This window comes from Protopterus annectens, chromosome 1.part1, assembly GCF_019279795.1.
Source record: "Protopterus annectens isolate FY-2018-M chromosome 1.part1, PAN1.0, whole genome shotgun sequence".
NCBI lineage: Eukaryota > Metazoa > Chordata > Ceratodontiformes > Protopteridae > Protopterus > Protopterus annectens.
The window spans coordinates 1,021,065,191-1,021,091,523 of record NC_056726.1 but is presented as its reverse complement, the minus strand read 5'-3'; positions in this window follow the sequence as shown (position 1 = coordinate 1,021,091,523).

Here is a 26,333-nt window from a genome sequence, read left to right as displayed (position 1 = left end):
CTTATGAATCTGTGAACCTATGAAATTAGTATTGTTTCAGTCTTGATGGTAGCCACAAATGCTCTTTACAGGACCCACAATGTGACCAGACTTGCCACTTTGTGTAATTCATACAGGGTTGCATGTATTAGCAGCATATCTAAATGAGACTGTATTTTTTATTATACCCATTGCTCCTGCTACTACTGGAACTGTCTGAGTATCTTTCCTCCACATTGCTGTCATTTCTGCCTAAAAATCCTTATATTTTATGACTTTGTGTCGCTTGTGTCTGCCTGTCTGTATATAAGATGCTCTAATCACTGGGTGTAGCAATTTCAGTGATCAATTCTACTTTTATCTTTTTTTCATGGACTACTGTATCTGATTTTCTTTCACCTATTTTTAAATTGTTGGTAATATGTGATCCCATGTAATGTACACTTCATCATTCCCTATAATGCTTTGTGGTCACATTTCCAATGCTTCTCAGCTACTTCTCTGTTGTATTGTTTGCACAATCCCCACTGCAAAAGTTGTGCCACATTATTATACCTTTCAGTATATAGGCCATCTGGCATTAGTGTATCACACCCAGCAACAAGATGTTCAACTGTTTCACATTCGTTTTAACAGAACCTGCATTTCCATGTTTCTCCCACATGTTCAAGGACTTTTTAAATTAGACGTTTCCAACCTGCGGCCCGCGGGCCGCATGCGGCCCTCAGAGCTTTTCCATGCGGCCCTCAACCTCTAACTGCAACATGGATGTACGCATGCTCCAAAGCACTTTTTTGGTTTGTGTTTTTCACTCCCGTGACCTGTAACGCTAATGTCGGTGTGCGCATGTGCCAAAGCACCCTTCTACTTTTGTTTTTGATCCCAAAAAGGGACAGTGTGTTTACTCCATTATTTTGCGCCGAACAAACAGTGTGTGTGTTCTCGCTGAAGAGGGACTCATGTATGGATTTGCCGCTGTTGCCTTTGAAAGGGACAGCAATTACCTGTGTTAATAGATAAGTACGGAGTGAGTGAGTGCATACATGAAAGCAGATTTGTGTGCGTGAAAGTAGAAGAAGAGTATCTGTGTGTATGTGTGTATATGTGTGCATGACAGAGAGAGACGCATGCACAAAGAGGCTAACAATGATAGTCTACCTACTGAACATAAACAAGTTAGCTCTCAACTATATCATACATTAAGAGTACACTTTCATTAAATTGTGGCTTTCCTGACAGGGAGAGTGTTGTATTGAACATGAACTCATACCTCTTAACTCTATGGATTTTCAAAGAATGTCTGGATTTTTGCCTCATCTTCCAATCTGTGTCTTTTGCTTAGGAAATAAAAGTAGTCATCCAAGGTAATGCAGTTCCAGGGAATAAGAATGAGACAGCAGCCTAAGGTTAATGGATCAGTAGTGGACTGACTATGTGGGACTGTTGCATATAAAGTTGTATTGTTTTTTCAGACAAACAAAAAAGCACCTAGTACTATATTTTCATTGGTGGGTTCTAAGCAGTGGTAGATTGGACAACAGTAAGCATAGCTTTGGCGGATCATCAATACTGGCAAATCAAGTGGGCACAATGTCATTTTTTAAATGTTGGGGATTTTAGTGTGTATGTGTGTGCTTATGTGTTGGGAGTGCTGCAACAGTAGATGATTATTAAAGACTGAGACTTATGGACTGTGGAGAATATGGTTCTTTGTTTCAAAACCTAATACTTGGGTATGCATGCCAGTAGTAGATTTTTTAAGACATAGCTTCTTGCCATTTACAGTGGATGGATATTTACATTTAATGGACAATGTATTAGCATGGGCCTCTGGGGTTCTGAAGGATGACAAGTCTACCACTGCCAATGTCTTGTAAAGTGACCTGGAAATGGATATTGGGATGTTACTGAAAAAATATAGTAAGTGGGTTTAGTTTAATTAAACAAAGTGTACTTTCAATTTACAGGCCATAATTTAATTTATTTCAGGTAATCCAGATACTGGTAGATTGTATACCATTAGACTTAATTAGGGAGTGCTGTCATTCTGGGGAAACAAGCAGCCCTAGTTTCAGTGAAAGCTCTGTGGTTGCTTGCAGGTAGGAAGTTGCAGGATGTTGATGCAATGTGTTTTATTTATTATTTTTAATGCATTTGTCATTTCAAAGCATGGTTTTCTTTGATGCAAAAGAAGGCAGGACTGAATGAGCCATATAATGTTTAACTGACAATAATGGGATAGAAAGATTATAAGTGATGCATAATGTTTGCAGCTACAGTTGTTTCAATGGTGTCTGTGATGCATAACTATTTTTGGCCCTGTGTCCCACTTTTATTTTTCGCTTTGTCCAGATTTCTTGCTCTAAGGTTGAGAGGTATGGTTACATACTAAAATCAGAAGTTGTATTTACCTTGGAAGACTTTTCGGCATAATTATGAAAAACAGATCCTTTTTAATATCTCTGCTTATTTCTAATATAAACTGCCATGTAACCTTGCAAATAACCTTATTCAGCTACTTTACTTCTTTTGGAATTGACAGGTATGATTCATCTGTTCGGACATAAGCATAGAGTGCTAATGTGACTTTGATTTCTTGCAGCAGTCTGTAGTTTACATAATCACAATAACTTTTCTGTGTTTCTGGGTGTGTAATCAATTTAATTGTTTTAAAGATGTTTTCCAAAAATAAATAAATATATAATAAATAAATAATCCTCTCTACACTTGGAGCTATTGACAAAGTCTGGGAATTTTTTTTCAAAAGCGAAGGTCAGCATTACAGCTCAGTAAACTGTCAGTCTGTGAGTAACTTCTGCACAAATTAAAATGTCTGTCAAATGGCTTTAGAATGGAAGGAAGTTTATTTTTATTTATTTTATTTTATTTTACATTTGTTTACTGGGAAAGTCCAACTGGGCACAGGTCCATTTTCAACAGAGGCCCGAGGAGAAAAGCTCCAAAAATAACACAAAACAATATAATACAATACATGAGAGAGAGAGAGACAGCAAATTATGGATGTAGTACTCATACAATATGGCAGAGATTACATTTCGTAACAGTGAGAATCATTGAGGTACAGAATAAACTTAAAAACATTTTTTTTACAGTTATAATTACAGCAAGGCAAATATAAATGAGTTAAGTTTTTAGGAGAAAGCTGTTTGTACATAGCTGAATATAATTTTGCAAATGGAATTCTTAGTTAAACATGCCCCTCTTCTTGGGCAACTAGACTTGAGTAACCAATATTAGATCTTAGCCATCCAGCTGGGAAAGTTTAGTATGTGGATTTTCCATCTGGTTTGATGAAGGCTATGCTACTTACCCAAGGACTACATTTATGGCTATCCATCCAGCCATCATGTTGCTGAACTACACTGTTTGATAATGAGAGGAGCTTTTTACAGACGTTGAAGGCTTTTGTGTCAAGAACCTGTCCATAAAAAGTGGCTTGTTTATGTTGCAGTGAAAGCTGTGGTCTTTGTAGTGAGTGTTTTAAGTATAACCAGTATTTCTGAGGTAGAGGAAGTCTCTTAAGGCAGGATCTTTCTTAGCCTGGAAAGCAAGCCAATGATGAAATTTATAGGGGCCAGTGAGAGACAGAGGAAAGCAAGAAGCTTTTTAGTCTGTTTGGATAACTAAGTGAACTTAGTCCTTTGACCTTTTTTGTCAGAAATGGTTGTAGTCTTTCTTTTGGCACGGTGTTTTGCTGAGGCACATGCCAAAAGGGGCATTACCCTCAATAATGGCTCTTTGTAAAGGAAGAATACAGGGATATTATGACCGCCATGTCCCTGGATGAGATACCCTTTCTAATGAAGTGGGCCATGTAAAAAGCTTTCCTTACAACAGAGACAGCATGGTGGTCAAAAGTCAGGTTTCTATCAACCTGGGTGCCCAAGTACCATACGACTTATTGCGTGCTTACAACATTGTTATTAATGTGATAATTTTTGGGGACATCACTCTCCTCAAAGGGGAAGATGATGCATTTTTTGGCATTTAGCTTGAGGCCATATTTCTGGCACCAGTTATTTGTTTGGGTGAGACCCTCTTGTAGCTTATTCAGAATTGTTTTATTAAGTCAGTAATGTGAATTCTTTGCTTTATTGCAAATTTGTTGGGTTATTTTGTGCATTATAGTATTGTAGGACTGCTGATGTTGACATTTTATGTAGTTGGAGTGCTGGAATGGTTTTCCCATTGAGAAATGCTAGTGCTGTAGTGAATATCTGTTTATTTATAAAAAAAAAAATATATATATATATATATATAGATATATATATATATATATAGATATAGATATTAACTAAGATGTTAGAGTTAACTGTTACATTAGAGAATTAGAATTAGAATGAGAATTAGAATTTTAAGGCAAATATTAGGCATTTATTACATTTATTCATTGTTCAAATGCACCTACAGTACAGCCAGGAGGTCGACTGTGGTCTTCCGGAGCAATGAAAGAGTTAACTATATGATATATTTTATATGCGGCCCCAAGACCATTTCTGTTCACTCAATGCAGCCCAAGCAAGCGAAAAGGTTGGACACCCCTGTTTTAAATGAATATATATGCAGTCCACCATCCTGGGCCGCCATTATTAGCCTTTCATCTCTTGGTTTCAATTCACCTTTTCTTAACTATTCTTGTGCCAAATGTTGGTCAACATGAAGTTGTTCTAGGAGATCTCTGTACCTGCTATTTATGGATTTTACATATTTTTTTCTCATCTAATGCTTCTTATATTCTTTCGTTGGTCTTAGCACATTCAGTTGCTGTCTGATTTATGTCTACTTCTGATTTGATTGTCATTCACACTTCATACAAAAATGCTTATGTTAAACTAAGCAAGGATAGCATCCTAGACGTCTTGTCCATATGTGTTGAAACTTTCACTATGATTAGATCTGGGTGAGGTCAACAGATATATATATTTACACACACACACACACACACACACACACACACACACACACGCACACACGCACACACGCACACACGCACACACTCACACACACACTCTTCCATGTTCCATGATTGCAGATCTATACATGTAATCAATTTCAAGAAGGCCTATACCTCCTTCAGAGCGAGGAATATATGATCTTGGCATACACTGATTTTTATATATCATTTGATAGACATAAAGCATTTTCTTGTTTTCCTGTCTGACTGATCCAATACGTTTTGTGGACAGTCAAATCATCACCCAAAAAGTATAAGTCAGAACAGGAACAACAAATTGGTTTAAAGCTTGGACTTTATTCATAGATGTCAAGGCAGTTTCCAGCATTAGTTTTAGTCTCCTGAAGTATTCTAATTTCTTCATGTTTTATTGCTGATCCTTCATCTGTTCTCAAATATTATGCACTCTTTCTTGCTCAAGTTGTTTTATATCACATTCCTGTTCCTGAGTAATATTTTTTGATGCTGCAGCTTTCCTGTTTTAAATGTTGCTTTCGCACATTTGTGTATAATCTGAGAAAGTTTTAATCTTTTGTAGTTGTGCTTTTCACTCCTTATCTGACAAATCACCTGCGCTGTGGCTTTAAATGTCGTATTGTGATTGTTGTACTACTGCTGTAAACAAACTAAACAAATAAACTAAATAAATTATACAATTTTAAGTTAGCCACAAAAAGTAAATGAGAGGTCTTTAAAAAAGTCTGGTTTGTGGGAGTCAAATTGTAACCATAGCCTAATCTAAGTAAACAGGTTAATGGGTTAAGGACAAGACAAAACAGCTGTAGTGACAAATAATCACCCAGGAATATCTCCCTTTGAATTTCCATCCCTGGAATAATAATTTGCCCTTGGTTATGGCTCAGCTGTAATGTGGTTTATCACTGTTTCCTGGTCACTGTAATACAATTGATTAATGTAGGGTGTATCTTAATACAACTCTGTAAGCATTTCTTTATTGATGAATGTGGGATGTTGTCATATGCTTTTTTTTGTAATCTATCCATGCTACACTTAGATTCTTCCCCTTTTTACAATTCTCTGTTATGGCTTTATTTATCAACACATGATCCGTTGTTCCATATGACTTTTTGTTAGCCCTTTGTTCTATTGCCATAACTGAGATTTTTTTTTCTAAATGACTATAAACTCCATCTGAATTAATTCCAGTATATAGTTCACTATTAAGGAGGACTATCATTTTTCCTATTGATAACCAGGTTGGTGTCTGTTTGGTATGCACATATAAATAATTGCTACTCAGGGCTAAATCTTTGTCTAAAGATGTTAATGCTTTTAGCCTGAATATGTGTCTGGGATTTCCAGGTAGGAGCTTCTAAGTTTGTCACAATTTCTCTGGCTGTTATTTCATCCTATTTCTACATGTACAAGTTTAATTTCTCCAAGTCTTTTGAGTTTCTAATACCACAATGGGGCTGGATCCCATTCCTAAGTAAGTGTACAATTAAATTTCATGACATTAGTATTGTTTCAGTCTTTGATGTTAACTAAAAGTGCTCTTCTCAGCACCTGCAATGTGCCCAGAATTAAATCCTTCTGTAATTCATATGGAGTTAGAGTTACATGTATTAGTGGCACTTCGAAGTAATTTTTTTTTTTTTATTTAGGCCTGTTGCTCCAACTACAGTTGGAACTCTCTGGGTATCTTTCTTCCACCCTGCTCTCATTTCTGCATGCATATCCTGGTATTTTATGCCTTTGTGTCAATCTGTACATAAAACACTATAATCACTGGGTGTAGCAATTTCAGTGGTCAATGCTACTTCTGTCTTTTTTTGTGGGCTACTATATCAGGTTTTCTTGCATGTGTTTTTGAACTGTTGGTAATGGGTAATCTTATGTGATATAAACTTCATCATTCTCTATAATGCTTTGCAGTTCATGTTTCCAGTGCTTCTCAGCCACTTCTATATTGTAGTGTTTGCTCAATCCCCAGTGCAACAGTCTTTCCACATTATCGTGCCTTCCAGTATATGCCCTCTGCCATGAGTGTATCACTCCCAGCAACAAGATGTGTGACTATTTCTGATTCTTTTATACATAACCTGCACTTCTCTGTTTCTCCCACGTTTAGTGGACATGCACGTAGTCCATAATCCTAGGCCACACTTATTAGCCTTTCATCTTTTAGTTTCAGTTCTCCTCTCCTTAACCATTCTTGCATCAAATCTTTGCCAACATGATGTTGTTCCACGAGATCTCTGTATTTACCACTGTATTTATGGGTTTTCCAAATTTCTTTCCTTCTCATCTGATTTTTTTCCATACATTCTTTCTTTTGTTTTTTTTGGCACATTCAGTTGCTGTCTGTTTTTGTATACTTCTAGTTTGATTTCCACTCCCACTTCACACAGAAAAGCTTATGTTAAATGAAGCAAGGATGTCATCTTAGACTTCTTTTCATGTTTTAAAATGTCACTTGTATGGATCTGATGAGGTCAGCAGATGTGTATGTAGTCCCGCAATTACAGATCTACACATGTAATCAATTTCAAGGAAGCCTATACATCCTTGAGAGCAAGGACTACATAATCTTGTTCTACACTGATTTATGTACATATCATTTGGTAAGTATGAAGCATTTTTCTTGTTTTACTGTCCGACTGATCCAGTACATTTTGGGGCTAGTTAATCACCCCAAAACTCTAAGTCAGAGCAGGGAGAGTAAACTGGTTTAAAGGTTGGACTTTATTCCAAGATATCAAAACAGTTTTCAATACTAATTTTAGTCATAAGTATTTTTACTAAGTTTTATTCTCATTTAATCATGTTTTATTTCAGAACATTCATCTACTTCCAGATATTTATAAACTTCCACTTACTCAAGTTCTTTTATATCACATCCCTGTCCCAGATTAATGTTTTCTTGGTGCTGTAGGTTACAAGCTTTTAAATGTTGCTTTTAAAAATTTATTAAGAAGTCTGCCAAGGGGGATTCCGCATGTGGATTGAAGTCCTCCCTCTTGAAGCAATATTTAGCTCCTCTTCTTGACTGGGACCTGTCCAAAAAAGGTGATATGCTACAATATCCTGGCTGTCCGTCCTGTTGTCCCATATAGAATGGGAATGGATAGGGGCAAATTCAAGGGCAATATACTCATGTCCAGTCATGTTGCAAGTGCGGTGTGGTGGGGGGGCTGAATCAGATGGATGTGCGTCAGAGCTATATTATGCACCAACATCATACGTGCAGACAACATTGAGGCTGGAAACTGGCAAGGTCAATATCAAGGCTGAGAACAAAGTTAGCCCTCATCACCAGCCCATGGCAGCAACACCAAGTATCAAGGTTGAAACACCATTTAACCATAAAACTGATTTGAATAGTTTTATCCCTGAAGTATGCAGGCCTGATGTCTCTGAACTTTAAAACAATACATGAAGGGGGGGCTTCACCCCCCCCCCCACACCCCCCCTAATTAAATATACCACCTCCGAGATCGCACTACAGTGCCCAAAATGGCAATGTAATTGAAGCGGCCAAGTGAATTCTTTCCCAGGGAAAGAATTTGCTTAAAATCTGCTTCGCTATTTTGCCTTTTTGTTTAAGTTCGATCAAGGCGCATTTGAAAGAATGCGTCTTCGATCACTTAATAGGAACCCCATCTGGGAATTAGGACATACATTTTGTTCTCCTACATTAATTGCAGAGGCAGTCCAGTAACAAAGGCATCTGGTACAGTGGCTCACCATGTTGTACCTGACATCTCAGTGTTTGGGTGCTTGAAACTCTCCTTATAGATAATTCTGTACCTTGAGACTTCAGTCTGAGTAGTAGAATGATGGTCCCATTTTCTGTCCTCTCACCTTCTGTTGTGGTCTCTGTGTCTGTCTTTAAGCTTCTTTCTCTTCTTATCCTGTGTTCTTTCCTATTTACCATCAGCCATTGTGGACCCTTTGCTTTTAACCTGCCAGGGATGAATACGTGATTTTGGTGGGGTCAGCTACAATGAAGCTGTCAAGTTAGGTACTTGACTGGAGGGCTTGCAAATCTTTTTTCCTGTTTAGTTAAGGCTATCCTATTGTTCTTGTTACTAGTAGTGCTATTGTAGCATTACAAAATTTGCTGTATGTACTAAAGTATTCCTTTCCAAGCTAAACAGCATAAAATGTATTGGCCATGGAGTGGGATGTTTTGTCTACATTTGCCTTTTTTCTAATCCATGCATCTTCTGTTTTTCCTTCTGCCAACAACCAAACCACACTATTCCATGAAAAACAGCATGCAGACCTTCACAGTTACAAGAAGAATCATTCTAAGCAAAACAATACACTGTTATCATTAGGTTTCACACAGACAAAGGATGGTTTTCCCTATATTACAATACCTAATATGATACATTTTCATGCCAAAATAGCTAAAGTTTGTATACTTATAAGTCAGATACACAAAGGAGGTAGAAAAAAACACTTCTCTGCTAAGAAAGATCAACATGTGAAAAACAGCTGTAGGCATGTTTTACATGGCAAATTGTGAATGGAAGGGGAGGAACCACCCATCCACTTCTAAGTGAGGATATATCCATGTCCTAGCTTCAGGTCTTCACTTACTAGGAAATCAGACATCTAAAGTGAAAAATCATGCCAGTAACTGAAACACTAAAGACAGAAACTCTAGGTTCAAAAAATGTTTACCAAAATCTATATTAAAGAAGCATGCATTTATTTTAGCCATAGCAAAACAATGTGAGTCCACCAACCACGGGGGGGTTCTTTAGTAACTGCACAGTTAACAAAACTGAATTCCTTTCTGAAAATTGAAGGACTTCATGTGTACACTGTGGTTTTTCCCACTGATGTACTACAGGTTACTGACAAAACTGCAGAACATGCCAGGCTTGCACAGGAACACCAAAGAATCATGCACAACCTGGACATGAGCGGTCACTGGACTGTTTATTTCCTTCAGTTATCCCTGGAAATGACTGTGTTCACACATCAGAGTAATCAAGGCAGGAATGTATTAATGTAATAAATCTCATGTATTTCAGTGCCACAATGAAGCTAACATTTAGTGTCCTAGACTGCAGTAAGACATATAGCGCGTCGTGTTAATGCGTATCTCTTGAGTATAAAAACATAGTTAAGTACGTGTTTGAATCCTGCAATTGTTCATTAGGTGTGTGTATGATTTCCTTTGAGAGGAGTTCCCTTTTGTTGGGAGGGTGGCCTAATGGTTAAGGTGTTTGCCTTACAAACAGAAGGTGCAGGGTTTGAGTCTCACAAGGGATAATTAGCTAAGCTTAAAATGGCTCGCAAGGGCAGTTACGTGAAAACTAGAAAACGAACAAACTTGAGAAAAACAAAAACGGATGCAAGGCTCCTTACGGATGCTTTTTAATACTTAATACTTAAAGTGCGATAATTACAATACACTTTTCGTTGGTGCCAAACCAACTTCTTCAGAAGATTAAAAGTCAAACATCTGTTAAACAGTTACTTAAGCAATTTATACACACTTGTATTAAAAACCTAAACACACCCACTTAATCCCATTGGTAGTTGGTGTATGCGACAACAATTTACTGTAAACAGTTGTCTGAAACATTAAAATCAATCTACCTAGACAGGTTACACTCCTCATACCTAAAGTACAAATATGTGTCTTTATTATGAGTACCCTACCTTAACACTTTTTAGTGTATTATAGTGAGTGTAAAAACTAAAAAGTTAAAAATAATGAATAATAAAAGTAACGAATAAAAATAGGGAATAATGAATAAAAATATGTAAAAGTATATGGAACGTACCATAGGATTATCCCATTTTTATAATTCAGCAACGGGCTTGGGTAGTAACACCCATGGACTGAACTGGAGGTTGGCGGAAGGGGTAGGAGAGTTCCATGAGGTACCCGGTACATCAAATGGGCGTCAAGGGTTAAGGCCACCACTAAGAGGAAGGCAAACACTACCTACACCAGTGCTTGACACCTGGGTCCAAAGGGAATTCAAATTCACCAATATCGAACAAGATGTCAACATCAACAACGAAACGGAGGTAAGCCTCGACTTTGCAACCAGGCTTAACTTGTTTGACAGTAAACTTTTTAAAGTTCAGAAATTGCAACTTGAGGTTGCATATTTCCGAGAATGCATCAAGCTTAAAATTGTGCCAAAAGGCTTGAGGCAATGGCAGTTCCCAGTAGGTTTAACAGCAGGTTCCCCCTTTCACATGGCACTGACAACACTATTTGATAAGCATGGCCTGGAATTATTGGGGTTATTTTGTGAGCAATACACGATGCAGATAGAAGCACTACTCATTGAAATCAATGAACTGGACTCAGTTATTAAAAATGACAGTGACTATGATAGATATAAATTTGAATACGAGAGGTGCTTCGTCAGCATCGATGAACATCTGGCGAAACTTAATGCCACTAAAGGTAAAAAAATCAACAGGGACCTAAAAGATTACAGGGATGGGAAAGCGTATCCCAAACCTACAGGTCCTCCTACTACTACACCCGTGCCAATCGACCAAATAAATCAGAGGGACGGCATGACTGATAACATAGAGGGTGGACTTGATGACTGTGAAGTAATAGAGGGTGCAGGAACGACAGCTCACAACAGTGCACCCAAGAAAAACTGTAATAATCATTACAACACTAGGAGGAATACAAGGAACAATTCCTCCTTTATAGGTAATGACATTAATGGGGGTCACCAAGTTGAGGCTAACGAAGTAACATATCATTCAAAAAACTTCCAACAGGAAGTCCCAAACAAGACAACGCAGGACAACAGGAAGAGGGGTACCAGGAGAAAGCGATGGTGAACGAGTCAAATGACAGCAATGACTGTGACGTACCTTTGGTGGATTATCCAGATTGTAAAATCCTGTCCAACAAGGACGGGGACTTTAAAGTTTATAATTACACTGACTTTAATATTGGCATGGACATTGTAGAACTATTGGCCAAAGGTTATACATTTGTTCCTTCGTTCCATTTTGATCTAGCACAAACACTGATCGACTTAAAATTGTTTACTAGAAAGTTAAATCTGTTACTACTAATGGGTAACGAGATGAATGTAAGATCAGAATTTTATGTGTCAAGTGTATTCAACCCCCCTTTGAATCCCACATTAGCCTTATTCGAAAAAGTGACAGAACTGGATCTCAGGAATCTCAAAAAAAACATAAATAGGAGTACATACACTAAACCGAACATCAGTAAAGAAGAGAGGTTCGAACTGTCACTACTCAGAGAGGCACCGTTGCGACTAATGAAACCAGACAAAGGGGGTGGGATCACCATAATGACAAGTAGTGACTACAACAACCGATTGCAGAGCATTCTAAGCGGCGACACATACTCAAGGTCATCCCTTAATGAAATGAACATAGCCCAAACCAGGGTTAAGACATTCATTGAGGAGTTATACATTGAGGGTAGGATTGATAGGGATACATACATATATATGCAACAATTGGCACCTAGGACACCGAAATTATTTGGTATCCCTAAAATCCACAAGAACATCAATAACCCACCAATGCGACCATTAGTGGACGGTAGAAACAGTATTACCTACACTTGTTCCAAAGTACTAGACAGAACCCTACAAAAGTACATCAAAGGTGAGAAACAAATATCAAAAGACTCATGGTCCTTTTTAGAATCCATTAACAACGTGGGATTCCATCCAGATAGTCATTTAGTGACTATCGACGTAAAGGACCTTTATTCCTCAATTCCTCACAACATAGCCCTAGAATGGGTGACTGATTTATTGAGATTATTGGGGGCACCACTTGATGAAGTACTATTAGTGGGTGAATTGATCGACACAGTCCTTTCCTATAATTACATCATGTTCCAGAACACCATATACCACCAGGAAATAGGAGTAGCTATGGGCTCCCCATGTGGAGGCAGCATAGCTAACCTGGTTATGGCTTCCTGGGAAAGGTCTTTCATATTTTCCAATAGGGAGTTACATGACAAACTAATATTCTACACGAGGTTCCTGGATGACATATTTTTGTTATTCAGGGGCACCGAGGTGGAAATTGAGAACATGATGGTAGAATTCAACAACTCCACTAATTTTTTGGCCTTCACCTACAAATACAATAAACACAGAATTGACTATCTGGACGTAGACTTGAGGAAGAATTATGAAAATGGAAAATGGGAATCTAAAATCCATAGGAAAGACACCTATTCCAACTCATTCCTACACTTTTCTAGCTGCCATCCGAAACACCAAAAGAAATCGGTGGTAAAGGGCCAAATGGTCAGGGCAGCTAGAATGGTCAGTAATGATACTGACTTCATGATGGAATGTGATTTATTGATTCAATTCTTCCTAAAAAGAGGTTACCCGTTGAACTTTCTACAAGAAATTGTAGAAGAAGTAAAAGACAAAAGGACCCTCAAAGTCTACGTCCCTATTTTAGACAGGCAAAACGAGTTATTGAACGATACTACGGTACAGAGTAGTAAGGTGGATGCCACGACAAATTTCTCATGGAGATTTTGCAGTACGTTCAATATGGATTCACATGATATACATAGAATCCTGTTAAAGAACTGGGACCTACTGCTAAGTGACGGAAAATACCGTCTGGTACTACCTGATAGGACCTTAGTAACCTATAAACGAGGCAATAATTTGAAACAACTTTTGGAAAATGACAGACAACAACATAGAACTAGGAAAGGTATGTTCAAGTGTAACATGTGTAAATACTGTCAATACGTTGATGAGGGTGGTGTTTTCCAGATAGGTGATTTGACACACAAAATAAACTTTAAGGCCAATTGTAACAGTACACAAGTGGTATATCTGGCTAAGTGTGTTCAATGCCCAGCTTTCTACATCGGTAAAACCGACAGGAAGTTGAAAGATAGGGTTTACGAACATTTATACAACATCAGGACCAACAATTTAGTTAACGCACTAGCCAGACACCACAATGACCACCCTGACCATGAGTTCAAATTCAAGGTAATAGATCAACAAATCAGGGACCCCAGGGGTGGCCACGACTCTTTAAAACTTGAGAGGAAGGAATTGGTTGGGCAGCTCAGAACTAACGCCAACCAGTGGCCTGGACTGAACGAATCATCTTCAATAGCCTGTATCTTGAGATTAAAAAATCTTGACAGATGACCTTCTAACATTTTTTCATTTACATAATGGTCATAGTGCTACACATGTACACTGCCCATTATTTTTACCTAGGTTTGACTTGACATTATTTTATAAATCATGAAGGCTAGATTCTAGGTAAAATGAATATATGATAAACAGGTTACCCTAGGTTAATAGGTGTTCATCCAACTTAAATTAGTTACAAAAGAATAATTAATTTACTAGATGATTTATCACTGTACTAAAGGGTTTAGTGCAGGGAACGGCAACCATCAATGGAATGTAGGGTTTTTAATTGAACCGGTACCGACAGTGACACCTAACTGGGCACCCAGGCCCCAGACATGATATGACACCACTGAAGGGTGGCCCCAACCTACTAAAATGGGATAATCTTATAAAAATGGGATAATCCTATGGTACGTTCCATATACTTTTACATATTTTTATTCATTATTCCCTATTTTTATTCGTTACTTTTATTATTCATTATTTTTAACTTTTTAGTTTTTACACTCACTATAATACACTAAAAAGTGTTAAGGTAGGGTACTCATAATAAAGACACATATTTGTACTTTAGGTATGAGGAGTGTAACCTGTCTAGGTAGATTGATTTTAATGTTTCAGACAATTGTTTACAGTAAATTGTTGTCGCATACACCAACTACCAATGGGATTAAGTGGGTGTGTTTAGGTTTTTAATACAAGTGTGTATAAATTGCTTAAGTAACTGTTTAACAGATGTTTGACTTTTAATCTTCTGAAGAAGTTGGTTTGGCACCAACGAAAAGTGTATTGTAATTATCGCACTTTAAGTATTAAGTATTAAAAAGCGTCCGTAAGGAGCCTTGCATCCGTTTTTGTTTTTCGCAAGGGCAGTTAGCTTAGTACTAATCTATGAACCTATGAACCTATTACCTAACTGGACTGCACTGCTACTACAATGAGGAGATGGTACCTTATATTCTGAATTGTTTTGCTACCAATAAAGCTATGAGGTTATTTACAGTTGAAAATGAGGATTAAAAATATTCAACTTTTCTATGCTTTATTACTGGCTGGTACTTTTTTGACATTTTGTTGGATCACTTTTATATGCAGGTCTGAAAAAGCAACAAACACCCCCCCCCTCCCACACACACACACACACACACACACACACATACACACACACACACACACGCGCGCGCACAGAAAGAATATGAAGATTTAGCTTGGAAATTTAGCAACAAAAGGCCTAATTCAATTAAAGTATGTACTAATCATGTATAGGTTTAACTAGTGTTGCTGTGTGAAGTTAAATTTATTTACTCTTTATTTTAGAAACAGGCAAACCTGAAAAGGCAGACATACATATTATATCTGAGGGTTCTGTTCCCACTGGCCTCAACGTGTCAATCAAGTGCAGCAGCAGGAGATACAACTTCACAACATGCATATTCTACAGAAATGATGAACCAGAACAGCTTTTTCTACCTAAACCTGGTACTCAGTATGTCATTGAGAGAGCTACAGCACAGAATGAAGGGTTCTATACCTGTGAGTGCCACATTAAGAATAATGAGTATGCAGAAACAAGTTTCCGTGTTCCTTTAATCCTAAGTCGTAAGTACAGACTGCAATAGTTACATATTTTACTGAAGATGTTTATTTTTAGACAAGTATGCACTGACTGCAACTAACAAACAGTTATTGACTAGTGTGAAATGTGCTACAGTGAAACACAACAGATCAGCACATAGTCAAGGAAGTGATCCATTCTGATATTTTTAGAGAACAGAAGTACTTTAAATACTTTTGTTAGACTTTTCACTGACTATTCCTAAAGTCTCCTGCCAATATTCCATAGTTTAAAACAGTACACAAATTCAGCCGCATGTCCTTGGATAGAATGGCAAACTTGGTCATCTGGAAGTCTTTGCACATTATTCAAGCTGTGATACAAACCTGACTGCTATGAAACTGACATTAATTTAAGGCTATATTAATGAGGAACAGTGATGTTACTTTGAGCAGAACAAGCATTTAACCCATAATTTGCATAGCCATGTATGTGTTATGTTGTGTTGTGTTCCTTAACTAGACCAAAATCCCTTAAAGCTCAGAAAACAGTCCAGATTGTATCAATTAAGTAGCCAGTAATAAATAGTGCAGATAAATGAAATTAATAAAGGAATAGTAATGCATGTGAAATAAGAGGGAAAACAGCGATCTTCCAACAGTCGTATCAACGATACTAAATATAGCACCCTCTGGTATGGGACTGATAGTAGCAATACACAGTAAGCCATCCAATATCTTACCAGCACATTCCAGGTCAGGATAATGCACTCTGCTGTATGTAATGATATTGTAAATGTGATTTACTAGGAGCAAGTCACTGTACTATTAAGATTTGTTTTAAGTTAATCCTTCCTGACTAATAGTGAATTTGTATTCCAGGAACCCCTTTGCACCTCTGAAAGCAAATTGACAAGAAACTGTATTTTATTATAAATCAAAGTTAATCACTTTTGCCCTACAAGAGTCTAACTTTGTACTGCTTAATTATTTCTGAAGAAGTTCACATTTTGTAAGACAAAAGTGTTTTAAGTATTTGATTCATAAATATGTGCAATTTCCTGTGGAGGCCCCCAAATTAATTTTATTAGCGGATTTTCTTCAGATGTTAGTGCTTTTACATTGATTGTTATCTAGATAGTATTAAAAAAGCAGCCAAGAAAAAAACAGCAGCACAGAGTGAAAGAAGTAAGAAAATTAATAATAGTAGAGTTCAACATACAACATGATATGTTACAAGTACAAATAGGTACACAAAGCCTTGATAACACTGAATAAGCTGTGCAGGGCTGAAGGACTATAACTAAGATGTAAGAGGTCCATACTGGCACACAAGGCCTTGATGACTCAGTCTGTCCTGAGAGGAGTGTCCACAGTGTGAGATGAAGGGAGATATGGGGCCTAACTGAATATGATATTGATGACCATTTTGGAATTTAAGGTGAGCATATAGCTGACCTTATTATTATCAACAGCTGTCTTTGGTCACCTAGTCTCGCCACTCTATACACTGTTCTCCTCACTGATAAACTTAAGTGTAAGTCCCACTGATAGTTTTTTTTAAGAACAGGGATCTTCTGCTCCTAGCTCTGCCAGCTCCATTTGCCCTCACATCCCTTGGGCTTTCTCCACTCCTCTTCCATTATTCTGATCTAGGGCCCACTGAAGAATATAAGAATCATGCGTAGAACTGATAAAATTTGTAGATGACTGCAAATTATTAATAGTTGTCAAACAGAAACCCTAGATGTCAGAGTTAACATTAAAGAAATGCGCTCCAAAAAGAGTGACCTACTGTAAGCCTGAGCCTCTGGAATACCACTCATGACTTACCTGTAGCTAAAAGAGATACCTACATCCTTAATAATTTGAATACTGTTGGAAAGCCAGATAACTATCCACTAGGCAATTAAGGGTCAGTGTTGAGGCTGGAGAGTTTCTTGAAGATGCCTGGTAGTTTAGGTTGAGAGTATGGCAGATTTGTAGTGTACATTGGTCTAAAGTGGCAGCATGGAAAAAATGGCTTTCATCTAAAGTCTCTGACCTTATCAAAGGAGCTGGCTAGGTTAAGTAAGCAAGACCTTTTTAACAAAAAAAACTTGATTTACATCAAGTGCCTTCTCAGTACTGATAGATCAGCCGCCATCTAAAATAACATCAGAGTATCATTGTAAATGCTTCATCCATAAATCTTCATGGTCTTCTGTACTGGTCCCTCTTCAACACCTTAGTACTACAACTATCCCTAACCCTCCAGTCTCTAGTAACTAGACCATCTGATTGTTTTAGTTTTTTCAAGGCAGTGCAGCAACTGTCCAGTGCCAGTTAAACCAAATGATAGTCCAGTCTATAACATATTAAAATATTTAAGGAACATGGAAGTAAACCTTTTGTGTCTGCTCAATGTTAGTAAAGTATCATATCTCCACAACATAATATCAATCGATAAACACCAGTAAGTATCATATCTCCACAACACCATATCAATCGCAAAACACCAGTATCATATCTCCACAACACCATATCAGTCAAAAAACACCAGCAAGTGTCATATCTCCACAACACCATATGTCACAAAACACCAGTAAGTATCATATTTCCACAACACCATATCAATCACAAAACACCAGTAAGTATCATATCACAAAACACAAGTAAGTATCATATCTCCACAACACCGTATCAGTCACAAAACACCAGCAAGTATCATATCTCCACAACACCATATAAGTCACAAAACACCAGTAAGTATCATATCTCCACAGCATATTGATCACAAAACACCAGTAAGTATCATATCACAAAACACCAGTAAGTATGATATCTCCACAACACCATATCAATCACCAAAAAAACAGTAATTACATATTTCCACAATACCATATCAGTCACAAAACACCAGTATCATATCTCCACAACATCATAACAATCAAAAAACACCAGTAAGTGTCATATCACAAAACACAAGTAAGTATCATATCTCCACAACTCCATATCAATCACAAAACAGCAGTAAGTATCATATCTCCACAACACCATATCAATCAGAAAACACCAGTAAGTATATCTCCACAACACCATATCAGTCACAAAACACCAGTGTCATATCTCTACAACATCATAAGAATCACAAAACACCAGTAAGTATCACATCTCCACAACACCATATCAATCATCACACCAGTAAGTATCTTATCTCCACAACACCATATCAGTCACAAAACACCAGTAAGTATCATATCTCTATGACATCATAGCAATCACAAAACACCAGTAAGCATCACAGCTCAACAACACCATATCAATCACTAAACACCAGTAAGTATCATATCACAAAACACCATCATGTATCATATCTCCACAACACCATATCAATCGCAAAACACCAGTATCATATCTCCACAACACCATATCAATCACAAAACACCAGTAAGTATCATATCACAAAACACAAGTAAGTATCATATCTCCACAACACTGTATCAGTCACAAAACACCAGTAAGTATCATATTTCCACAACACCATATCAATCACAAAACACCAGCAAGTATCATATCTCCACAACACCATATAAGTCACAAAACACCAATAAGTATCATATCTCCACACCATATCAATCACAAAACACCAGTAAGTATCATATCACAAAACACCAGTAAGTATCATATCTCCACAACACCATATCAATCACAAAACACCAGTATCATATCTCCACAACACCATATCAGTCACAAAACACCAGTATCATATCTCCACAACGTCATAACAATCAAAAAACACCAGTAAGTATCAGATCACAAAACACAAGTATCATATCTCCACAACACCATATCAATCACAAAACTCCAGTAAGTATTATATCTCAACAACACCATATCAATCAGAAAACACCAGTAAGTATATCTCCACAACACCATATCAGTCACAAAACACCAGTGTCATATCCCTACAACATCATAAGAATCACAAAACACCAGTAAGTATCACATCTCCACAACACCATATCAATCATCACACCAGTAAGTATCCTATCTCCACAACACCATATCAGTCACAAAACACCAGTAAGTATCATATCTCTATGACATCATAGCAATCACAAAACACCAGTAAGCATCACAGCTCCACAACACCATATCAATCACTAAACACCAGTAAGTATCATATCACAAAACACCAGCAAGCATCATATCTTCACAACACCATAAAATAACAAAACACCAGTATCATACCTCCACACCATATCAGTCACAAAACACCTGTATCATATTTCCACAACACTATATCAATCACAAAATGCCAGTAAGTATCAGATCACAAAACACCAGTATCATATCTCCACAACACCAGTATCATATCACAAAACACCATTAAGTATCATATCTCAACAACACCATATCAATCACAAAACACCAGTATCATATCTCCACAACACCATATCAATCACAAAACACCAGTAAGTATCATATCTCCACAAAATCATAGCAATCACAAAACATCAGTAAGTATCATGTTCTCAACACCAAATCAGTCACAAAATATCAGTATCAAATCTCCAGAACACCATATCAGTCACAAAACACCAGTAAGTATCATATCTCTACAAGACCACATCAATCACAAAACACCAGTAAGTATCATATATCCAAAACACCACATTAGTCACAAAACACCAGTAAGTGTCATATTACAAAACACCAGTAAGTATCATAGCTGCACAACACCACATCATTCAGAAAACATCAGTATATATCATATTTCCACAACACCATATCAGTCACAAAACACCACTAAGCCTGTAACTTAAGATGAAGCTGCAAAGAAAACTTTATCAAAGCTTCCCAGAACACACTATAAATATTCTTAAATGGTCGTGTTACCAAAACTGGAGCAATAACAACAGCCATGCTACAAGGGTCTGTACAGGGAATGGCCTATACTATTTCTATATTTATTAATGATCTTTCTTGGAACCTACAAAATGTAAATTGTTTACCATACACAGATGATATTTCACTGAAATTTGACAATACCCCAAAATATGTTAATAAATCTTTACAAACAGACTTCTCACTATAATATAACTGCGTCTACAGGACAACAGACTAACAATTACCTAAAATTGCACACTCATGTTTTTGGCACCCAGCAGTTGCTGGCCAGAACATGTCCCCCAGCTATCACTGACTGTGAAGAACATAAAATGAAACATGTCTCTCATCAGAACCATCTAGGTTTGACCCTTGATTAAAGTCCAGCCTTCCACTTTCACACTGAAAAGCAAACTCAGCTAGTACTTAATCAAATGTCCAAGCATCTGTTTTCTAATGCAGCTGATGGCACATCCCAGGCTGCTGCTCTTTCAAGGCACCCCTTGTTAATGTCCCAAATGATGGCTCCTCACTCTTTGAACCAACAGTTAAAGACAACTTGACTAGCAGCAAGAATGTTGGGAAGATGCTGTCTACCAGCATGCATTTTGCTACTCCCCAGTGGAACTTTTCCAGGAATCAGAAGGGGGTAAATGTCTCTTTTTCTGAAAAACATAGAAGCCTTTTCAAGATGGTTCCCCCTGCTGCATGGAGGAAACCAGAATGGACACTGCCCAAGTGGCAGAGGTGGTTCGCAGAGTAAGGGTTTCCATGGACTTTCCTCTAGGATGTCCTTCCAGGCCCCTGAATGGTTGCCCATCTGTCTGAGTCTGGAGGCAGCTCATAGGTGTGTACTAGGCTAATGGCCCAGGAGACTTTACAAGCCTAGCCCATAGGATTACCCTGGCATCATGCCACCCAACCTTAGTTCCTAGTGCCTCTGTTGAGTAGAGCCACTGGAGTGATCCCTGGGGTGAATTTTCTATATCCCTTCCATCCATCAAGATTCCTCTTGAAGAGGGCCAGTGAGTTGTTCTGTTTGACATGTATAGGAAGTCTATTCCATAGCATGAGCAGTCTTTGGGTTATGAACCTGGCCATCCAGCTTGTTCTATTGACTGTGGTAATGAGGATGAGGTCTCTGGAGTGTGTGATGCAGAAGGATTGGGATTTCTTTAGATGTAGCATTTCTAACAGAGCTGGGTCAGACATGGCTTTGTAAGTCAAGCAGAGATCGCGTCTAAGTTGACGATTTGAGACCGTGAATAGTGGGAGTTTTTTGAGTCTGTCCAAATAGGACAGGTGTTTAAGGCCTAGGATCCTCTTTGTGAGGTACTTTTGTGGCCTCTCCAGTTGTTGCAGGTGTCTAGTGAGGTAGATGCCAAATGGGGCATTATACTCAATGATTAGCCTAATGAGGGAAGAGTAGAGGGAGACAATGACCTCTTTCTTCTAGGATGCAAAACCCTTAGTAAAGAGATGTGCCACATAGGCCTTTCTGACCATAGTGGCAATATGGTGGTCAAAAGAGAGGTTGCTGTCAACCTGTGTTCCCATATCTCTTATAATGCACTCTGTGTTCAGTGGACTACCATCAATGTGGTAATTCATGGGAACCATGTTTTTCCCAAAGGGGATGATGACACATTTTTTTAGCATTGAGCTTAAGGCCATGGTTCTGACACCAGTGGTTGGTCTCAGTGAGGCCATTCTGTAGTATATCAACATCACTTGGGGAGTTAATAATAGCTCCCAACTTGCAATCGTCTGCAAACTTTGTCAGCCAGAGTCCCTTCATGGTGGCCTGGACTTTAGAGAAGTAGATACCAAACAGGAGAGGACCCTGGACAGAACCCTGTGGGACACCACTAGTGACTGGTCGGCAGTCTGACTTGGAGTCAGCTGCTTTCACACTGTGGGTTCTGTCTGTGAGCCAGTTTGCAACACACCTAGTGATATAGTGATTGATGCCTAGTTTAGTGAGTTTTTCTATGATTCCTGAGTAGGGAATGGTATCAAAGGCCTTGGCCAGATCAAGGTAGGCTGAATGTACCACCTTGTCTTCATCCACAGCTCTGGTGAATGATTCAAAGAAGTCGATCAAGTTGAGCAGGCATGATCTCCCCTTCACAAGACCAAACTGTGTGGTATCCAGTTCGGAGATTCCCTATATCCTTGTTTATTGGGTCCATGATGATACAATCCATAGCTTTGCATATCAGACTCATTAGGCTACTGGGACAATAGTTCCCAGGGTCTGTAGTCGCTCATCCTTTGTGGATAGGGATGACTGTAGCAATGTGACATTTGGTAGGGACAAAGCCTGAGGTGAGGCTGTGACTGAACAGGCAGCACTGGTGAGGTGCCAGTTCACTCTGTAGTTCATGTAGAACACAGCCAGGGATATTGTCAGATCCCATAGAAGCTGTATTCTTGGTCTTGGACAGTGCTGTTTTAACCTGTGCAGCAGTAATACCAGGTGTCTGGCAATCTACTGGTATTGTGACTGGTCCTTGGGGGGAGGGGTAAAGGTGGCCCTGAATCTGTCAGCCAGTATATTGGCAATATCTGTTGGCTCGGTATAGGAGGTACCATTGTGCAGTAGCTCAGGGCAAATCTGGGTATTGCTGTGGAGATTCTTTACATAACTATAGAAGGCCTTGTAGTTGTCTTTACTGTCTGCTGCAATTCTGTTTTCATAGCTAGCTTTAGAGGATTTGATGAGGGATCTCAATCTTTTGTTGAGGCTGATAAGGAAGTTTTTCCAGTCTTAGGACTTCACCTTATTCCATATCAGTTTCCTCCTTCTGTTGTAGAGTTTGTTTATGGCAGTGGCCCACCAAATTGGTTATCGCTTTTTGGAGGAGAGTATCTTGGTTCTATTGGGTATGGTGAGATCCATGCATTTGTGGATGTACTCGTACAGTGCATTGGTGCATGATTCAGCGGTCATGCAACTATTCTCCATAGCCATCTCTGTTTTTAGGAGCCCAAAGTTAGCTTTGGAGAAGTTTTTCATGGTGGTAACCTTTGAGGGGGGAGTGGGGGTGGGAGGGATGTGGATTTGCAAGGTGATTAGTTTGTGGTCAGATCTAACCAGGGAGGAGTTGACTATTGGTGTAGAGCAATGGTCACCCATGTTAGTAATGACCAGGTCAAGGATGTTGCTACCTCTAGTGGGGGTAAGAATTAGCTGGTCAAGGGCACTGGAATTAATGAATTCTAGGAAATGTTGGGCAAGTTAGCAAAGCTATCTTTTCCCGCCTTACTGAACTAGAGTAGTCCAGTTTCAGAGTTGCTGATCCCTGGGCTTTGTTTTTAGTTCCTGTTACTGATCCATTGCCTTATTAGGAAGGAGGGAAGTTTCTTTGCTTACCAGTGGGAGTGGGAAGCACTGAGCGGCCTTTTTGTCCGATTTGGTGAAGTTTCAGCCAGAAACTAGTAGTCCATTGGTCGTTTTGGGCCAATTCCTAGCTCCCTTCTGCCCCCTGCTATAAAACATGCTAAATGCGCATTAGCGCGGAGTTGCCACTGTTGCACACAAGAGCAGCGGCGGTTAAACTATTCGGGACATCTAAATTCCACTCTTCAAATTTTCCCTTAGAACTACCTTCCTCGAGCTGTACTGCTGATCTAACCAGCATATCCTATAACTGATAAGTTCATCTCTATTTGATTCCCAAGTAGACTATTCTCTATCTGTAAAGCCTAGCACTTACTCCTACAGTACTTGCACCTTGATAAAGCACTCTTATTATAGACAGTACCCCACCAGCCTAAAACCCACTTCCCCCAGAGTCCTTTGAAAGTCTCTTTATCTACTACTTCTAGTATGTCGAGGGATCAGTTGCTAGTGTCCTCTCCAGCTCAACTGGTGAACCTGGGAATCTTGAGGCAATGTTACAATTGCCTCATGTACACAGACAATCCTCTCCTTCTCCCACAAAACACAAATACATGCGAGAGATGCAACTATACGGCCAAACTGAAGGCTGAGCTCTCTCAACATAGGATTGGCAAGACCAGACAGGAGGAGAAGGTAACCACACACAATACATACCCAGTCACACATGGTACCATCACAACTTCAAATCATACACATACTCACACAAAGACATACTCGGAGGCTCTGATCAAAAATTTACCAAAACAGCAGAGGCCACCAAAGCAGACACCCAAACAACTACCACCTCACGACCCAACACATGCAACACATAGACCACACAGTCAGAGTGTCAAACAGTCACAGCCCTTAAGGCCAAACAAAATGCCAGACACACTTGTCATTGGTGATTCCATAGTCAGACACACTGACGTCCCGCTCACCAGACTGAGTAAGGAGAAGGTCACAGTATGCTGCCTGTCGGGAATCCGCCACATAACGCAAGCACTCAGGTCTCTCAACAGCAGGTACAAGTATGACTCAGTCATTGTCCACGCTGGTGTCAACGACCTGAGACGTACCTCCTTGGACTACATGAAAAGGGACATCGAGGAGCTCTCTGATTATGTAGCCCAGGCAGGTATGACCCTGACCTTGAGCAGTATCCTACCTTCACCTAGAATAATGCCACAATACAGTGATAAGATGATCAGCTTTAATAATTGGCTTAAATTCTGGTGTCATTCAAAGGGGATCCAATGTCTGTCTGCCTGGGATGACATGCTGGACAAGCCACGCTGCTTCGCAAGGGACGGCTTGCACCTGTCACCCCTGGGCTTCCGGATATTGGCAAAGGCTCTTGCCACCCCATAGTGCCTTTTTAGCAAGGCTCAAATTCTAAACCTACCACCCTAGAACACCAAAAAGGAAAAAAAAACTAAGGGTAATGCTGCTCAATGCCAGAAGTCTCAATCTCAAGATGCACGCACTCGAGGCCCTTCTCAATATGGAGAACATCGATGTCTGTGCTGTGACAGAAACCTGGTTCAAGGCTCCTGAGAGCACCCCAGCACTAACAGGTTTCACCTCATATCATGCCCCGCCCCAAAAATCCGGACAACACCAAGAAAGGACACCCACACCTCAAGGTTGGTGGCAACGCACGATGCATCGGAGACCATCCAGGTGCAATTAACCATAGGCAAGACTGCTCTGCAATTTGTAGCATGTTACAGGCCACCCTCTCAAACTCAGGAACCTCACATGGCCTTCCTGAAAACATTGGAGGGGATAAATGTATCTCCAAACACCATCATACTAGGTGACTTCAACTACCCTAATATAGACTGGGAACACTACTCAAGCCCGAACACTCTAACTCAAAGATTCCTGGAGTTCATAAACTCAAATGCCATGGAACAACTAGTCACCATCCCCAGAAGAGGAGAAAACATACTTGATCTCATCATCACGAACATGGGATCAAAATGTTCAACACCGGAAGTATACCGCTCACTGGTGAGATCAGATCATAAACTAATCTCGCTGGAGGTCCTCATCCGCCCCCACCTGAAACAAAAAGACCACAGTGAAAAACTTCTCAAAAGCCGATTTCACACTTCTAAAACTAGTGTGGTCTCCTTTAAGGCCCCTGAGCCAGTGGTAAACATTACTCAAACCGCTGAATCACTTACAAATGCCTTCTACCAGCACCTACAGGACTGGGGCCCCCAAAAAAATTTTGGGGAAATCCCCGGGGGCCCCCCCAAAAAACCCAAACAAAAAAAACTAAGAAAAAAAATTTCCCTTTTTTTTGTTAAACCCCAAAGGCAAAAAAAAACCAAATTCCAAAATTTTTTTGGTGGGGAAACCCCCCCAAAAAAAAAAAACCCCCCTTTAAAAACAAGGCCCCCCTTTTACCAAAACCCCCAAA